This window comes from Haliotis cracherodii, unplaced genomic scaffold (genome assembly GCF_022045235.1).
Source record: "Haliotis cracherodii isolate W230 unplaced genomic scaffold, xgHalCrac1.p SCAF_57, whole genome shotgun sequence".
In the NCBI taxonomy this organism is placed as follows: domain Eukaryota; kingdom Metazoa; phylum Mollusca; class Gastropoda; order Lepetellida; family Haliotidae; genus Haliotis; species Haliotis cracherodii.
Window position 1 is genome coordinate 66 of NW_027266316.1, and position 19,964 is coordinate 20,029.

Below are 19,964 nucleotides of genomic sequence, written 5' to 3' on the forward strand. Positions count from 1 at the left end.
ATAGGCGCTACCCTACATTGGTCGTGGGAGTCCGATTTCCCCAACTATCACAGGCTAGCTCCTTTAAAAACACCAGCATAACATCGCCCCAGTTTATTTACTATGATTCATGACAAATCTATCACGAGCATAACACGTACGTCAAACTTTATTTTAAGAGGAATGCGTAAACTCGGCCTCTTCCTAAACAGTGGAAATACGCACGCATTAAAAAAAGTCGCGTAAGACGGAATATACCCATATAAGCAATCGAGAGGCGGGGTTATAAATTGTCACGCACGTGGCCGATAAATTCCATGTGTAAAATCAGTCGGACATCGGCGTGGTAGCTTTATCTAATTACACGTGCGTGCTATTGGCATTTACTCAGGGCCAATAATTCAGAAAACGAAAGTGACAATAATAAAACGACTGTAAACCAGTGGTCAGGTGAAACGACGAGAGGTTTATGTTCTACTGTCTGCTGTAGTTTCACGTGAGCATTTCCACGATTCTGATTGGTGTTTCCATATGACGTCAATAACATGGAATTCCTACTGGCGCGTGAGTTCTGGAATATTTAATTTTCAACTCTAAGTCTCTTGATGAAGCTACGAAGCAAAGGGCGGAAATAAATATACTACAGAGGGCTTCTGCAGTCGATGTATTCTTATCTGCCATGTTGAGAAGAGTATTTTCAATCATGAAGAATATATCTGGGTCACCGATGACGCAAATGAACCGCCGCGCTTAGTAACCAGCAATCGACTCCTTCCGCGCAAGAAAAGAGGTCAGATTTAGGTTGGAGGGTTATTTCAGTCTTGATCGTTCCGTGGCTGGATATAGTGACGGCGAGGATTACATAAGGCTCTTACTACGTTAGTTTATACCGCCTTAATCTGGTGAATATATACCAAGTGGCTATGTAAGCGGACTGATATTTTCATATCGTCCCACTATAAATACTGGACTGGTGTGTTTTCCTTTTCCTAAAATAGAACGAGCTTCAGATTTTCACCTATAACTCCTCACTGGGTAGTAAAAATAGAAACGTTAGAGTTATTTTGGTTCAATTCATGGATTTAGTCTGGTGAGACTTGTAGTGTATCGGGAACATTGTTTATTCAATAGTGAACTCCGATTTGAAAGAAATATGTCACTTAGACGGAAGAAAGTGAAATATGAACATTTCCGTCTTATCGCGTACTGGATATTTTGACGTCCGTTAGACTTGTCATGTTATACTTCGTTATCAAACCTGTGCTAAATGACTGGCTGTCTCTCTTTCAGAATACCTTACACCCTGTAAGAAACACTGGAATCGCCGAAGGACAATTTCTTCCTACTGTACAGCGGGATTGTGACCAGCACTCCAGCCGTCAAAGGCCGTTTCATCAGTCTGTCTCACTCGGACTCATGTAGTGAACACGGCATTTTACAGACGAAGAAAAAGTCATCGCGACCCGTGAGGGTAAGTCAACATGTTGTATGTACTTATACACCCTAGCTTATGATAGTGTTGAAATATGACCTTAACGGCAACAGTTGTAGCGGTCGGAAGGCTGGTTATGTCAAATGTCAATCAAATGTTACGCCCGTGTGGAGCACAGTGCCTGCGGGAAAGTTCGGACCATGTACGTAACTTTAATACTTATGTCAGCATTGCCAGACAGTATAACCACTCGGCGAGAACGGCCGACAGACTTTTAACAGGGGATATGTATTCGGGTTTGTGTGAATAACTGTTATCGTACATTTAGGATGTGTTTTAGCAAGTGAGACCCGAGGCTTCGGTTAGTTCGAACTTGATGTGTTGCCAATGGCATTTGCGTCACAGACCTGCCTGTCGTTCCTAGCAACGTATCGCCTAGGTACTGCATTGGCTTGGTAAAACCGTCAAAAAACTGACGTTCACGGTAGCGCCTGCATCGCGTATTGACCGGTCCGAGTACTAGGTCCAATTATTGATATTTTTACCAACTACCTTTCCCCTGCCTGTCGTCGGCTGACTTAGCTCCACATAATCAGGCAGCTCAATCGCAATTTGTTGGTCGTGATTTTGGCCCTGAATCCAATTACCAAATCTGTTCTTCTTATACACAGCCCATCTGTAGTCGTGGAGTCTATCTGCTTAGCTGTAGATAAGACAACGGGATTAGTAAAGAGTTTTCCCCATCAACGTAATGAGTTATTATCATACCCAGTGCTCGCATGTCGTGTGGACCTGGTTGTATATGGCGATACTACCAGCTTGGGTTTTACCAACACCTCTACTCTGGCAGCAGTATATTAACTTAATAAAAATGCTTTTGACTGTTTATGTTACCTAGATTTAATATTGTATTATTGACATGTAGTCCAACACGTTTTGCTGTATATTTCAGTGTGTTGTTTTTGTGTCTGAAAAAATCGTTCCTATTTTGATGCATGTCTGTGATTATATTTGCTCATTGTTGAATATAATAAATCAGTTTTAATTTAATACGATCATTAAATGAATGTCATGGGTCTGTTTTTACACATGAGTGATTACAGAGTGGTTACCATATGGGTGACCTTGATAGTGTCCTCATACTTTGAACACAAGGACATGTTCATGCTATCAATCACATGTTGGCTGATTTTTACTAGTATTTGCAATGTGCTTTCATATAGGTGTGATACAATCAGATTTGTGTTAACACATTCACTCACTCACTCACTGATTGTTGGTCAATATTCTATTGATGAGTTTATAATGGCTTCTGGTCAATAGGCTATTTTCAGCTTAATAGAGGAAGAGTGAACTTGTAATACATTGTTCTACTTCTGCTGGAATCCATACTGAGCTTGCTCTAGGTGAACACACTGTTGTCACATGAGGCACTTTGATGTACAACTGTCAAAGTAGGCTGTGTGATATACAGAAGACATCAACTGTGTACATCTCTGTTGCAAGTGTTGATGAGAAGTAGGGTGTTATTATTCATATATACCTGGCAACCATACCCAAATTAGTAGGAATTAGGGATTTGCATCAAGTGACATTATATTTTTGAAGGTCCTTAATTAAACCAAGCATATATGAGGTATATGTGTATCATTTTCAGTGAGGTGTAGAGCCACTACATTCAAGACAGGCATTCATTTTTCTCAGAGAGGCATTTGTGTCAGGAATGTTTAATTTTGTCTCTTCTCAATGTTTCATAATTTGTGATTTATTTTAAGTAAGACATTGTTCTATGATGGTGTCATTTCTGGAGATTCGAACATGCGCTTGCAACTTGATGGCGTAAATTTATGCTCCCTGCAGTGTTGTTTTATTGTACGGTTTACAACTCACCCTTGTCATTAATTTCTTAATTATAGGAGTTTTTGAGCCTGTGTATTATTGAATGTTATGGAGGTGTTTAAGCCTATGGGCTTGATTTATTCATATATTGTTCAATGTTTGATGAGCAGTTAGGAAGTATTTTTCAAAACGAATATTATATTTGTTATAGCTGTTCACACTGTCTTGGACATGTTTCATTAGAATGGGTACATGTAGGACAATTTAGGTGTTTAAAAGTTTGGAAAACAAATTGAGAAATATTGATCTAAAAAACAGAATATCACACTTTTCAAATCTTAATCCCTGTGAGACACATTACTATCCAGTCCGAGCACTATGACTAGGAACACCCTTGTAGATATGTCTGTTTTTGTAATATTGACAGTCAAGTGCATCTGCTAAGCACAGGAATCCAATATAAGATATTTGTTCAATAAAGGGGAATAATCTCACCAGGGTTTTATTTGTCATAATAGCTGGATATGAACAGCTGGTCAGTGTGTGTGATCCAGTTATACAATATTGTAAAATATTAACTTGGGATAAAAGAAAATGTATTCTAATACATTGATTAATATATAGTTTATTGCTTTTTGGGCGTAAAATATTTGAGGCACTCCCATTGAATGGAACATGTTTCCAGTAGGACAAATTAGGAAAGTTAATAATTTGTGGTTTAACGTCATATACATGTAAACATGTTTTTATATGTCTTTTCATGGGGATCAGCTGTCTCTTTGCAATATTGATATTTTCAAAAGGTTAATTTGTTTAAGCTGTGACTCCGGTCAGCATCATGTGTCTGGGTGGGACCTTCTGTATTGTCACTCCAGTGAAGTATGGCACTGCTCATCTGGAACGGTCACACCTCGGTGAAGGCTCCTTATTGTCAGTGTTGGCATCATATGCCAGGACACGTTTCCTTGGCAACAGACCAAAATATTTACATAAATTCACTGTTTGTGAGAAAACAAGTATATCTAAAAAGACTTTGAAATACAGTAAAATAGTTTGTAACGAACATGCTTATAACGAACTGACGGATATTACGAACGTAAAATTTGGTCCCAGCCATTTGCTGTATAGATGTTGTATATATGCTTATAACTAACTACGGTTATAACGAATTAAAATTAGTGGTCCATTTGAGTTTGTTATAACTGTAGTTTACTGTATAGCAATTTTCGAACAATATGTTGTTTTATGCTGAGATGGTGGAGATGTTAATATTATTAACTAAATAATAAACTTAGGATTGTTAGAATTAGAAAATCATAGTCATAGTCAAGAAGTTGGAGATAAGTGACGCATGTTATAATTGAACACTTCATGTGTGAGTGTAATGCTGAGAACAGTGGTTTAGTAAGAATAATGGCTTATCAGTTACTGTTGATTCGGCTGATCAGTTAATGTGAAAGAAAGCCGGGGACACTGGGACAGAGGTTGTAGACATTTTGTGTAGATTAAGGAAAGGTTCACCTGACACAATTATCAGAAAGGTCTGACCTAATTTGTGACTATAGATATGGTGATTAACACAGGGCCACATCTAGCGGAGGGTTATGGGTAGAAGTCACTGTCTGGTGAGTGACACAGGGCCATGTCTGGCGGAGGGTTATGGGTAGAAGTTACTGTCTGGTGAGTGACACAGGGCCACATAGAGGAGGGTTATGGGTAGAAGTTACTGTCTGGTGAGTGACACAGGGCCACATCTAGAGGAGGGTTATGGGTAGAAGTTACTGTCTGGTGAGTGACACAGGGCCACATAGAGGAGGGTTATGGGTAGAAGTTACTGTCTGGTGAGTGACACAGGGCCATGTCTGGCGGAGGGTTATGGGTAGAAGTTACTGTCTGGTGAGTGACACAGGGCCACATAGAGGAGGGTTATGGGTAGAAGTTACTGTCTGGTGAGTGACACAGGGCCACATAGAGGAGGGTTATGGGTAGAAGTCACTGTCTGGTGAGTGACACAGGGCCATGTCTGGCGGAGGGTTATGGGTAGAAGTTACTGTCTGGTGAGTGACACAGGGCCACATCTAGAGGGGGGTTATGGGTAGAAGTTACTGTCTGGTGAGTGACACTGGGCCACATCTAGAGGAGGGTTATGGGTAGAAGTTACTGTCTGGTGAGTAACACAGGGCCACATCTAGAGGAGGGTTATGGGTAGAAGTTACTGTCTGGTGAGTGACACAGGGCCACATCTAGAGGGGGGTTATGGGTAGAAGTTACTGTCTGGTGAGTGACACAGGGCCACATAGAGGAGGGTTATGGGTAGAAGTTACTGTCTGGTGAGTGACACAGGGCCACATCTAGAGGGGGGTTATGGGTAGAAGTTACTGTCTGGTGAGTGACACTGGGCCACATCTAGAGGAGGGTTATGGGTAGAAGTTACTGTCTGGTGAGTGACACAGGGCCACATCTAGAGGGGGGTTATTGGTAGAAGTCACTGTCTGGTGAGTGACACAGGGCCACATCTGGAGGGGGGTTATGGGTAGAAGTTACTGTCTGGTGAGTGACACAGGGCCACATCTGGAGGGGGGTTATGGGTAGAAGTCACTGTCTGATGAGTGACACAGGGCCACATAGAGAGGGTTATGGGTAGAAGTCACTGTCTGGTGAGTGACACAGGGCCACATCTAGCGGAGGGTTATGGGTAGAAGTCACTGTCTGATGAGTGACACAGGGCCACATCTAGCGGAGGGTTATGGGTAGAAGTCACTGTCTGGTGAGTGACACAGGGCCACATCTAGCGGAGGGTTATGGGTAGAAGTCACTGTCTGGTGAGTGACACAGGGCCACATAGAGGAGGGTTATGGGTAGAAGTCACTGTCTGGTGAGTGACACAGGGCCACATAGAGGAGGGTTATGGGTAGAAGTCACTGTCTGGTGAGTGACACAGGGCCACATCTAGCGGAGGGTTATGGGTAGAAGTCACTGTCTGGTGAGTGACACAGGGCCACATAGAGGAGGGTTATGGGTAGAAGTCACTGTCTGGTGAGTGACACAGGGCCACATAGAGGAGGGTTATGGGTAGAAGTTACTGTCTGGTGAGTGACACAGGGCCACATAGAGGAAGGTTATGGGCAGAAGTCACTGTCTGGTGAGTGACACAGGGCCACATCTAGCGGAGGGTTATGGGTAGAAGTCACTGTCTGGTGAGTGACACAGGGCCACATAGAGGAGGGTTATGGGTAGAAGTTACTGTCTGGTGAGTGACACAGGGCCACATCTAGCGGAGGGTTATGGGTAGAAGTTACTGTCTGGTGAGTGACACAGGGCCACATCTAGCGGAGGGTTATGGGTAGAAGTTACTGTCTGGTGAGTGACACAGGGCCACATCTAGAGGAGGGTTATGGGTAGAAGTTACTGTCTGGTGAGTAACACAGGGCCACATCTAGAGGAGGGTTATGGGTAGAAGTTACTGTCTGGTGACAACTGACAAACAATAACATACACTCACTTCCACAATTACTTCTTTCTCCCAATAAATGATGTTAAGGTACAGTTGTATATATCAATCCATTGTGATCCTAGTGTTCCTGTGACTTCACAGATTCTTTTATGTGTATGATGTTACATCAGTAACTAGGTCCTCAGTTTCCCTGGTGATGATTGTCGTAAGGCAACGAACAGGATCGGGTGGTCAAGCTCATTGACTTGGTTGATGCATGTCATCGTATCCCAATTACATGGCTCGATACTCATGATGTCAATTACTGGATTGTCTGGTCCAGACTCGATTATTTACAGACTATGATATATAGCTGCAATATTGCTGAGTGCTGCATAACAAACAAACAAACATCAGTAATTTGGAATGGTGCATATGCTTCGTTAACAGGAGATTGGCCCACTCAAATAGTACTGATCTGATGCTTGCCAGTTTAAGTTCATAACAGATGGATTAGAACAGGTCCCCGGCAACCTATGCTTGTCTTAAGACCCAGTGGGGACCAGGGTTAGAACAGGTCCCTGGCAACCTATGCTTGTCTTAAGACCCAGTGGGGACCAGGGTTAGAACAGGTCCCCGGCAACCTGTGCTTGTCTTAAGACCCAGTGGGGACCAGGGTTAGAACAGGTCCCTGGTAACCTGTGCTTGTCTTAAGACCCAGTGGGGACCAGGGTTAGAACAGGTCCCCGGCAACCTGTGCTTGTCTTAAGACCCAGTGGGGACCAGGGTTAGAACAGGTCCCTGGTAACCTGTGCTTGTCTTAAGACCCAGTGGGGACCAGGGTTAGAACAGGTCCCCGGCAACCTGTGCTTGTCTTAAGACCCAGTGGGGACCAGGGTTAGAACAGGTCCCTGGTAACCTGTGCTTGTCTTAAGACCCAGTGGGGACCAGGGTTAGAACAGGTCCCTGGTAACCTGTGCTTGTCTTAAGACCCAGTGGGGACCAGGGTTAGAACAGGTCCCTGGTAACCTGTGCTTGTCTTAAGACCCAGTGGGGACCAGGGTTAGAACAGGTCCCTGGTAACCTGTGCTTGTCTTAAGACCCAGTGGGGACCAGGGTTAGAACAGGTCCCCGGCAACCTGTGCTTGTCTTAAGACCCAGTGGGGACCAGGGTTAGAACAGGTCCCTGGTAACCTGTGCTTGTCTTAAGACCCAGTGGGGACCAGGGTTAGAACAGGTCCCTGGTAACCTGTGCTTGTCTTAAGACCCAGTGGGGACCAGGGTTAGAACAGGCCCCCAGTAACCTGTGCTTGTCTTAAGACCCAGTGGGGACCAGGGTTAGAACAGGTCCCCAGTAACCTGTGCTTGTCTTAAGATCCATTGGGGACCAGGGATAGAACTGATGGCTGTACACCTGGCAGTGTGCACAGGTAGTCTGAGGTTTCCCATGTGTGGGGCATTGGCCAAGAAGTACAGCCTAGGCATCCTTTCACATGAAGCTAATATGTTGTGATATCAATTAATTTCTGTTCAAACAGAAAGCTGTGTTTACCACATTCAGTCACTCACTCTGCCCTATCTGTCTATCTGTCCGAGTGCGTGCGTGCGTGTTGGGAGAGGGGTATACCCAAAGGGGGTGGGGGGTGGGGGGTGGGGGGTGGCACATCAGTTTGGTAAAATGGCTATAGATGGGTCGATAATGTCAATCAAACAAAACATATCAACTATAAATGACATGCAATGAACCAATCATCTAATGATGGATTTTTACCAATTTTCACCACATGGAATGGTAGTAGTTGACACAGCTGTCCATGGTGGCCCCCCCACCCCCATCCCGTTGTGTGTCACGGGTAGTAGGCACCAGCACTGGGGTTATTGGGTGTGTCACATGTGTTGGGGATGACGAGGGAATGTTTGACTATGTTCTAGAGACTGTTCACCTGTATACTCTCAGCCCTGTTGGTGCAGGTAAGGTGTACATGTTTCACTTTGCAGTCTTCTCTACCATGTCTGTAGTAATTTTTAATTGAGCATATAACATTGTAATAATTCTCGTACATGACCTTGAACAATATATTTAAGAAATCAAGACAGAAATGGTGGAATCCCTGTATCCAAAAGGTTCCCAGAGGAATTTGGGGCATTTTCAAATCACCAGCTACATAATATCACACACAAGACATATACAAGAATGTTAACTGGCTGTTTATACTGTTCCATGATTTTAGAATAATATTCACCACCTGGGTACATTGTGTGAAACCCGCTGTGATATTGCTGGAACATTGCTAAAAGTGGCGTAAAACCATACTCACTCACTCACTCACTCACTCGAGAACATCCAGTATTCATGGGACTTTTCGGCCATGAAAAAAATTCATACATCTTTGGTCATACAAATTTGATATGTAGCTGAAATTCTTCAAGGGGCACAAAACATACTGATACAGTCTGTTGGTGTAAAAGTGTCGACATGCCTGTGGTCTACAGTTGGCTGGTGTAAAAGTGTCTTCATGTCTTTAGTCTACATGTGGTTGGTGTAAAGGTGTCGATATGCCCGTGGTCTATAGTTGGTTGGTGTAAAAGTGTCTTCATGTCTGTGGTCTACAGTTGGTTGGTGTAAAGGTGTCGACATGACTGTGGTCTATAGTTGGTTGGTGTAAAGGTGTCGACATGCCTGTGCTCTATAGTTGGTTGGTGTGAAGGTGTCGACTTGCCCGTGGTCTATAGGTTGGTGTAAAAGTGTCTTCATGACTGTGGTCTACAGTTGGTTGGTGTAAAGGTGTCGACATGCCCATGGTCTACAGTTGGTTGGTGTAAAGGTGTCGACATGCCTGTGGTCTATAGTTGGTTGGAGTAAAAGTGTCTTCATGTCTGTGGTCTACATGTGGTTGGTATAAAAGTGTCTTCATGTCTGTGGTCTACATGTGGTTGGTGTAAAGGTGTCGACATGTCTGTGGTCTACATGTGGTTGGTGTAAAGGTGTCAACATGCCTGTGGTCTACATGTGGTTGGTGTAAAGGTGTTGACATGCCTTAAGTGTACTGTTGGATTATGGAAAAAGTGGTGATTTAAAGGTCACTATTCACTGCCAGTCCAGCCAATTACCTACTTTTTGTTTGAGAACAATTCACCCTCATAATTAGTTGACTGTGAACCAACAATTTATATACCTCATAACTAACACCAAGAGTTGCTTAATGTAGCACAAGATATTCATCATCAAACCACAGCTATGGAACACGCAGTAATGTTTGCGCGATGTAAACCGGTAATATGTATACTTGTGACTTATCAACTGACATCGCTGTGATAGATAGGCATCTGACGCAGATACTGTCATATGACACACTTGGCACAATTCTCCTGCTTCAGATTACCGAGAGGCGGCAATCTCAGGGTGTTACGTACCTGTTATAATCAAAGCATGTGATACGATGAGTTATACCACGGCAATATAACCCACAGGTGTTGGTTAAATCAATATGATGTAAGGAAATAGGAGGCTGGGTAATGACTGTGCATCCACTGCTTCCATTGTGAACAGTGTGAAATGTATACACAGATATGTGATATTGATTACAGAACTGTGACGACCATACATGCAAATATTGCAAGACTCTTCTATTTAGAATAGGAACTAGTGTGACGTCATTCACCTCAGAATATACTCTAGTGCTTAGTATCTGTTTACGGGAAAAATATTTAATGATATTTATAGCCGTTATAAAAACATCCTTGTATTCAAAGGTTGAGTTAATTAAGGTTTAAAAAAAATCACCGGAAACATAATTTGAATTTACTTAATGTATCATGGTATATACGTAAGATGGTAATTGATCAGGTAAGTTCTAAGGATTATTGTTAGTGGTGTGTTTCATTGGCAAGATGTAACACGTTGACTTTGTACGTCAGTCTTGTTGAGAGTGGCCATGCTAAAGCAGGCCTTAAGAGGAACTGGTGGGCTTGGCCTCACGGGGTGGCACTGTTCAGTGTGATTTATGAGCATGTTGGCCGTCTTACAGTGGCTCAAGTCAGGTGAGCAATTAATCATAACGTGGTAACCTACAGGTACGATGTGAGGGTTACTACAGGGGGTTATGTCACGTCAGAGTTTTTTTTCACTTTTGTTTTATTCATTCCAGCAATATATACAGAAAAAAACATGGCATGTGATACTATGCATTGTTGACATCATATGATATGATCATTTGCAATATATTTTAATGTTACAGCATGATGTGGTGTTGTCACACATCAGAGAGTTACTACAGGGGTTGTATCACACATCAGAAGGTTACTAAAAGGGTTGTATCACACATCAGAGAGTTACTACAGGGATTGTATCACACATCAGAGGCTTACTACAGAGGGTTACTACAGGGGTTGTATCACACTTCAGAGGGTAACTACAGGGGTTGTATCACATCAAAGAGTTACTACAGGGATTGTATCACACATCAGAGGCTTACTACAGAAGGTTACTACAGGGGTTGTATCACACATCAGGGGGTTACTACAGGGGTTGTATCACACATCAGAGGGTAACTACAGGGGTTGTATCACACATCAGAGGATTACTACAGGGATTGTATCATACATCAGAGGCTTACTACAGAAGGTTACTACAGGGGTTGTATCACACATCAGGGGGTTACTACAGAAGGTTACTATAGGGGTTGTATCACACATCAGAGGGTAACTACAGGGGTTGTATCATACATCAGGGGGTTACTATAGGGGTTGTATCACACATCAGGGGGTTACTACAGGGGTTGTATCACACATCAGTGTTACTACAGGAGTTGTATCACACATCAGAGGGTTACTACAGGGATTGTATCACACATCAGAGGGTTACTACCGGTGTCATAGCACATTGTCTCTTGTCTGTCCGTCTGTTTATCCATCTGTTCATTGTGAACATTTACCTTTTTCACATCTCCTTATAAGGAAGTCATTTTACCTTTGCAGCATTATAGTTGGGGTCACAAATGTAAAACAATGTTGCAAAATGTTTATTTTTCCAGAATTTTTTGCACCAATTTTTATTTAACACACTGTTGATATTTGTACTAAAATGTTGTTGAAGCAAGCTAAAGGTATTCTTTCCTAAGTAAGGTGAGCTACAGAGGCTCTATGTATTTTTATTCCCACCTACTGTCCCAAATATATCTGAACTCCCCTTAAAAACATGTTGAAACATTTCAGTAATACAATCTGTAAATCAAACAGAAGTCTGGCCTAACAATACACGATTCCTACAATAAGTGCCTCAGCACTAGAGTGTGTGTTGGGGAGGGGTGGGGGGGGGGATATTGGGGGGGGGAAGGGGGAGATGCTGTTTCAGTCCCATGTTTCCTGTCATTGTTTTAGTTCTGACTAGGCATCAGGGAAGTAGTGTCTCCACTATGAATAACCCATACATAAGAATTCTTTTCATCCAATCAGCCACCAGAAACACTTCAGTCCTGTATCTGATATACATGTTTATGGGAACATATGTATGGTATATACTAAATATCACTCATGAATTATGATACATAAAAGTGTGATAAGTGTGGTATGAAATATGAATTAAGTTTTACAAATATCAGTGTGATAGGACTGGTGAAGTTTTGACAGTGAGATATGGGAAAAGATTATCGACACTGAATATTTCTCCTGTATTGGAGGGAGTTAATAATATGTTCTCCCATTACAAATATTAATAATCAATGGGAAATTAAGGATCCTTGGAACTTCAAAGGCATTTTAAGAGGCTGATTATATGTATTGAAACTGTCAAGATGAATGTATTATTAATGGCAATGAGCTGTTCTCCAGTCAGTTTACCATGTAGATAGTATACATGTCAATATCTCAAGTTACTAAGAGATTACAAATTGACATTTCTTTCATCTTACAATTAAATTTTCAAGCCAAAACTCTCCTCAGCATTTACAACCAATGTAAAATATTCTGAAATTTAATTTTTCTCACTGAACGTATTGATTTGTAATTGTTCCTAATTGAATTTCAGGCAACTTTGTGGCTTGTTAGGTGGTGAATTCCCCCTGATCATCTGTTCGTTCAGTCCATTGATTGGATTGTTAGCATTGTACTGACAAGAGCCCCCGGGGGCGTCAGAACTAATTTAACATATTGGATGCCATCTTCCTGGCAACACATCTAGATATACAACATTAGATAAGGTTTCACACTCCATGCTTAAAGTCATTATTAGGCTGGGGCAAAGTTTAGTTCTAGTAAGAATTAATTTTTAACATACCTGTCACTTTGTGCTTTTGTTTTTGTTTTTTTCACTGAGATTTTGGTGGCTATTTTTTTTAGGGAAGAAAAGAACTGTAAATAGTTTTTCAGTAGGATTTTGGTTGCTGTTTTTTGTGGGAAGAAAAGTGGTGTATATGTCTTGACTGATTATAAAGATGGTGAAGATGACGGCCACGAACACTGTGATAAGGAACACGTGTGCGAAGACCAATTTCTTGTGAAGTGTAGTAAAGATTATCTATTATCAAGTAAATGATTTGATGAAATTAAAGGTGCAAGTACACTGAAACATTCATATTTTCTTTATTATGCTCCAAGAAGGAGGGTGGTTGGGTAGTGTAGCCTCAATCTCATTTCAATCTGATGGTTTACTCCGATACGATACCTCTCTGTGGGAGGATCTGAGGACGCTCCACAGAAGGTCATGTCGGGTGAACTTTCTAATCAACCAATCAGCATCATGGAAGGCTTCTCGGTATGAGTGAGCGCAAAATTCACACAAGCATATCTCATTTCTGCATCTTGAACATGGATGTAATTGGGGTCTTTTGAATGCAAAACGATGAAACTGTGTGATAATATTGTTGTGGGTGTTTTATAAATCGATAGTACTCGGGCAAAATGGTATCTACACCCAAGAAAGTGTATTATCGAGGGTATATTTTGTTTTGCTATGATCAAGGTAGTAAAATTTGGTGAAGATCTACGAGTCCTGGAATAGATCTCTTGCTGACAGTGCTGGGGTGACCCCCTGGGTACAAGGGGATGGGAACGCAAGCTGTTCCAAATGTCCGGCCAATGATATTGCTGAAACAGTTCTAAGAGTGGCGAAAATTCTTACCTTACCTCTCAAGAGGTTTGACAAGTTAATATGGTAACTTTTTATTTATTTTAAAGTATTTACGCCCTGGATTTGGGAGCTTCAATTGTTGCCATTTGTTCAGGTTATTGGATTACAGCTTGATGTTTGGTTAAATGGACTATTTTATAAAGTGTATGTCTTTAAGGCTTGGTGTTAATACTGACATATTGAACTCTGAGGCAAACAACAGCGTAGCACTCCTGTACAGCAGTGACTATCAGCGTGTCTCTTGACCCGTGTACTCGAGGAACTGAACACAAGTGACTTATCTCATCCAACCAAGCCTCTTGTCTTTCGGGAATTTCTATCATAGAAGACTTTATCAGTTTCTTAAGAGTATGATACTTTTTTCATTTAGAATATCGTGACTGTTCATTTTAACATCTATATCAAATTCCAATATGTTTACAAAAAATGTATAAAACATTCAGGTTATTTGTCAAACCATATTATTCAATAATTTGGTATGAGTGTCCATTAAGTTGTTATTAATGTTTTAGAATAGTTCTTGATTGCCTCAATATGTTTCAGCAAATATCAAACTGGTGCTCGGATATGCAGGACCAAAGTTCATGTTAATCAGGTCAATGTTGATTTTCATATCTTTGATTATCTAGAACATTTCAAAGCTTAAGAAGTTTTTAATGTATGTTTAAGTGTCATTTTAGAAGCTGTAGCATCAGTGAATACAGGTTTGATGTATGGATTTCAACTTCTGTATTTTTTTCAATGTCACATTTCAGCGCTTTATCAAGCAGGTGATAAATTAAATGAAATTAACTTAAATTAGATTAATAAGTGGGCAGGACGTGGTTGTACATCTTAGGTAGAGATTTATAGATAAGAGAAAACAACAAACAAGAGACACCAAGGGCGACTATTGACAATTTTAAATGAATCATAAACTTTTAATGAATCATAAACAGCAATTTCTGTTAAAGAAGTGAAACTGTGCCTTGTTGGTTAGAATGTTGACATTAATCTGTAGTGCAAGATGACATAGAGGCTGTTGAATCTACAAATAGTCCAGGCTTTATAGCCTCAAGTTTTTCACAAGTTGCAAGGTAAGCAGAATATACATGAAAGATCAGGTGGGAAAAAGAACATTAAGGTAAGAAGTGGAAGGTTCCAATGTAAGATAAGTTCATAAGACAAAGCTTGGTGACATGGTTTGGTTCCTTAAGTGATTGGAAAGCTGAACAATTTGCATAATATGTTGGGAAATTTCTCTACATAAACAAAAGTTTTTTCTCATTTTGCTAATGGCAGGATTATATTCTACCTGATGAGGAAAATCAATTGTGTACACCTAACAAGAACACAACTTCAAAAAGTGGCCACAATTGAACATTGATTGCCAGAGTGTGATGGGACGAGGTCTTCACCATTTCTAATGTACCGCCACGTTGAATTATTCACATTTCAATAATCTGGACTACGCACACGTCGTCACACCCACGTCATACAAAATCGATGTGCACTTGTCTAGTGCTTGAGCAAAAACTACTCGCTTTCGTCACACAAAAGGCAACGATTTATAGTAGCATGCATTTACACAAAAGCGCCCCCTATCTCATTGAATAAGGACGTTTGTGTGTGTGTGTTTGTCCTGCACCACACACAAGGATTTACTTATCTAAGTTTGTTCAAGGATTGTCTATTTATAGCTAATCTCTTGACTTGAATTGATAATTTTAGGTAGGGCTTCTATTTCTGAAACATATTGTCCACATACGCTGGACCATTTCAGCGCCACCGGAAGAGCCCTCATAACGTAATCTGTTGTTTATTTACATGATGATAAAGAATTGATTGAATAGGATATGTAGATTAGCTGCCTTGCTACGAGTAAAACGAGACATCCAAGTTAGGATGAAAGCTAGTCAGGTGTAGTTTGGCTGCGTGGTTGTTTTTTCAGACACTCATAAATCTGACACAAGACCAGGTGTTAATGCTATACTTGACAGACAGGTACGCAAGTCTCACAATCACAGCCAGGTAAATCAGTGGTTGGATATTACTGTAGATGAAGAAACGTCAGTTTGTTATACCTCATCCATCACCACATCTGTATATTCCTGGAGTCTGATGTATCTCAGTGTGTTACTGCACTGCAGGTAAATCAATGTCTTTATACATTGCTATGTCATGTGTTTTATCATCCACTGGTCATAGATTCAAAGTCATTATATTGCTGTTGTCAGATATATATCAATGTGTTATGTCATATCCAGGTTGGCATAATATACTTACACAGTTGTATAGTCAGATGTATATCAGAGTATTATACCATAGTGAGGTCATAATATATTTATATAATTGTAAAGTCAGATATGTAGCAATGAATTATACTATAGCCAGGTAGTCATAATATATTTATATAATTGTATGGTCAGATATATATCAGTATGTTATACCATGATCAGCTACAATCATTGTCATCATTGCTGCAGTCTGTTATACATCAATGTATTACACTATAACCAGGGAGTCATAATATACTTACATAGTTGTATGGTCAGGTATATGTATATATATGTGTGTGGTATACCATGGTGAGGTAGTTTGTATATCCTTACATTAGTGTCTAGTCAGATATATATCAATGTATTATGCCATGACCTGGTTAAATCATTATCATCATTGCTGAAGTCTGTTATATATCAATATGTTATACCATGATCAGGTAAAAAAATTATCATTGCTGAAGTCTGTTATATATCAGTATGTTATACCATGATCAGTTAAAAGAAATACCATTGCTGAAGTCAGTTATATATCAATGTGTTATATCATGAGCAGGTAAAAAAATTACCATTGCTGAAGTCAGTTATATATCAATGTGTTATACCATGAACAGGTAAAATATTTATCATCATCACTGGAGTCAGCCATATATCAATATGTATTGCCATGACCATTATTATGTATGATCTCTTGAGTGCAATATGCATGCATCTGTGTGTAATCTGGTGTTTACCTGGTGATGTGCTGAGTTGTGTTAGATCTGCCTATACCCTGGTGGCTGGGTGTGGCACAGATAAGGTGGATCTCTGTCAGGGGAATTAAAGTCCTTGTATCATGTTGGGGCTGGCATAATTGGGGTAAAATGAAACTAAATAGGTTTGTCTGTGTCTTTGGTGTCACATTGTTTTTCAGAATCCTTGTCCTACGCAAAAGTGAAGGCCAGGCTGCTTTTATCTCAGCTCTGTAATTCCGCAACACCAGAATTCTGTTCAACATTATATCTGCTATCTTCTCTAGTTTTCAATGGAGACTGTGGGATAAACTGTGTAGCAGGTATTATGGTACAAGTTCGAGGGATAAGGTTGATTAGCTGTTTTGGTCCTTTGGAATTGCCAAATTAAACATTGAGAAAACATTTAAAGTTTGTTATGAAAGTTATTGGAAGTGTTGAGATGATTGACCGCTAGCATCTTTTCTTTCCATCACATATGTTTGGACTGATTTGAATTTGAAATTGTTCCAAATCTCTTAGTAGGACTGAAGTTGCAGTCAGGTTTCAAGCTTCGATCATCAGGTTGTTGTCTGAGACATGGATATTAATGAATGACAATGTTATGTTCTTCTTGTACAATCTACTGCACAGCTGATATCCAAAACAAATTAATACACCAAGAAGTGTGTCACAACTGTAGATACGTAAGTTTAGCTGATATAATCTTGACAAAGGTCAACTCTTGGAGCCTCCAGGGGCTACAGAGGAGTGATGTGATATGTCGTATGCTCTCGATCGGCATCACTTTCATAAACAGTTATTAGGTGCCACAAAACATAACATAAGGAATTTCCCCCCCAATATTTTAAACATGTATTTGTGTTGAATATAAAGATAAGGTCTTAAGTGTAATTTAAGAAAATATGAAAAATATGAAACTTTTGAAAAAGAGTGTAGTATTTGATTCAGATGTTAAACATGAAACTTGCTATATTTGAGTGAAATTGATACCCAAATGGAAGATTTTTGTGTTTTCAATTAAAAGATTGTATGGTTTTGGATGGATTCCTATCATGTGAAGCTACAGGAGAAATGGGATGGCTTTCCCTAGAGTAAACTGTTTGGGTTGTCGGTCAGCCGAAGATTGGAGTTCTCACACCGACATTGTGGTTTGAATTCCCCGTGTGAGCGCGGGCTCTGGTTCCACGAAAATGTGAAAGTGTGTCCCGGCCACGTTAACATGAGGTTTTATCGAGGGACTGTGAGGTCTCGCTTTCATAACATTAGACTCTTACAAATATTGACGGAGGGAATTATCGGTTTTACTTGTGCCTCAGTAAAAGCCCATGTTTCCCAAGGAGGGCTCGCTATTGTGTCAAAATGTGTAGACTGAATCGTGTGTCAAGACAGTTTCTAAGACGATGCTTAAAAGTTGATGTTTTGCTGTCAAGAGATAGACTTTTTTATTTTCTCGTGCTTGTGAGGGTGTTTGTTGGAAGTTAGGCAGTTGAGGCTTTGGTACAAAGAGACTTGTCTGATGTCAATCATGATGATGAATTGTCTCAAGCCAATGAACCGAATTGTTTAACGGGGTACGTATGTATCAATGTCACAGTTAAGACAGCCATCATGTCGTCAGCAGAAGTGTCCTGTAATAAACTCCCAACATTCAAATACAGGGGTGGATTCCTTGTGTATTTCACCACTACATGACCATTACTGTCCGAAACAACATACATGCATCGCGTTAATCATATCTGTCAGAAATAAGTGCTTGTTGTTACATTTAAAAAAATTTTTTTTTTCAAGATATGGCAATACTTTCATATTTAACATACAAATGATTTATGACACAAGAAATAATAAGGCTGTTGGCAAAGACCTCCTTACACTGATCAGTGGTCAGAAGTACTTTGTTCAGATTTGACCCGTGAAGATATGGTGTAGAATAGGTCTTCAGCAACCCATGCCGACGTAAAAGCTGACTATGCATGTAAGAGGCGACTAAACAAGATCGGGTGGTCAGGCATGCTGACATCGTACATGTCATCGTATACCATATTGCATGGGTCGATGCTCATGATGTCAATCATTGGATTGTCTGGTCCAGACTCGGTTATTTACAGACATTTTGCTGGAAAAGTGCTGAGTGCGGCATTAAACAACAAACAAACATTGTTCCATGCTCATTTTGCTGTAAACAGTCATCAACATTATTTTTACATCTTTAAAAGTGGTAAAAAAAATTGACTCTAAAATATGATATCGTTTTCCTTTCTGAACTCCATGATATTCCTATTTAGGATTTAGATAATGGGACAAAGTGAATCTTCGGGAATATCCTTTCAAGCCATTATTGAATATACCTTTTTTCTTTGTACTGGCTTGGTGTATTCATAACTGTTTGTCAATATCTTATCAGACAAAGTGAAGATGGAATTGGTCTGGTCTGATATGTGTGTGGGTTTTTCTTCCATGGTTCCCTCACAGGCAGCTCCTAATGACCCAGATGGAGGCTCGGAAACTTGAAACTGTCTGAAATGGAAACGGAACAGAATTAGGAGCTAGATTGGTGCACCTCCTGAACTGGAAGAGAGGTGATCAATTGATTTTGCTGGTATTGATTAGGTATTGATTAGCAAAGGTCCTAAGGAAAATGCACGATGTATTTTGACTGACATATTAATGGATGCTTCGGCATGGAGGACACTCTCGGCAAAGGGCAAGGCTCTTCGTTTTTGAGCTAGACTTATTGATTGTTGAGGGGAGGGCTGAGGCAGAGCTTTCAGACAGCCTCACACTGACTAGACCTCCAAAAAAGGGGAATGTTTTTGCACATTTAAAGTAGCGATATCGATTTAGTTGAAATAAGTGTGGAACAGGAATTGTTATGATTTACTGCTATTTGTAACAGAATAAGACTTTCATGAATACGGGCTGACCGAATGAGGAGGATGTCTTCTACAGGACCCCTGACTGATGTGGCTGTACTAGCCACTAGTAAACTGAGATGACAACAGAATTAAATTGCCATCAAATGTAAGGCAACTAGGCTAACATAGGCTATTTTCCTGTTTCATCTGGATCATTAGAAGCAGGTTAAGACTCCACTTGAGTAGAAGTAAGGAGTTTTTCTCAACTTGGACGTGAGCATGGAGGCAAGATAGCTATAAGATCAATACAT

General features: G+C 40.5%; 1 protein-coding gene across 10 annotated transcripts in view; it reads left to right on the forward strand.

The window, feature by feature from the left end:
- Positions 1–547: 547 nt before the first annotated feature.
- Positions 548–19,964, forward strand: part of LOC139444582 (myocyte-specific enhancer factor 2A-like) — a 116,892-nt gene continuing 97,475 nt past the window's right edge. For 2 of the 10 annotated variants that reach the window (XM_071225464.1, XM_071225485.1), the window contains exons 1-2: positions 793–881; positions 1,270–1,450. The gene's annotated coding sequence lies outside the window, so the exon portion shown is untranslated. Of the gene's footprint in view, positions 770–792; positions 905–930; positions 953–982; positions 1,070–1,269; positions 1,451–10,706; positions 10,725–15,917; positions 15,939–19,964 lie in introns of those variants that run through there. The other 8 variants (XM_071225466.1, XM_071225468.1, XM_071225467.1 and 5 more) reach the window with 8 other exon arrangements.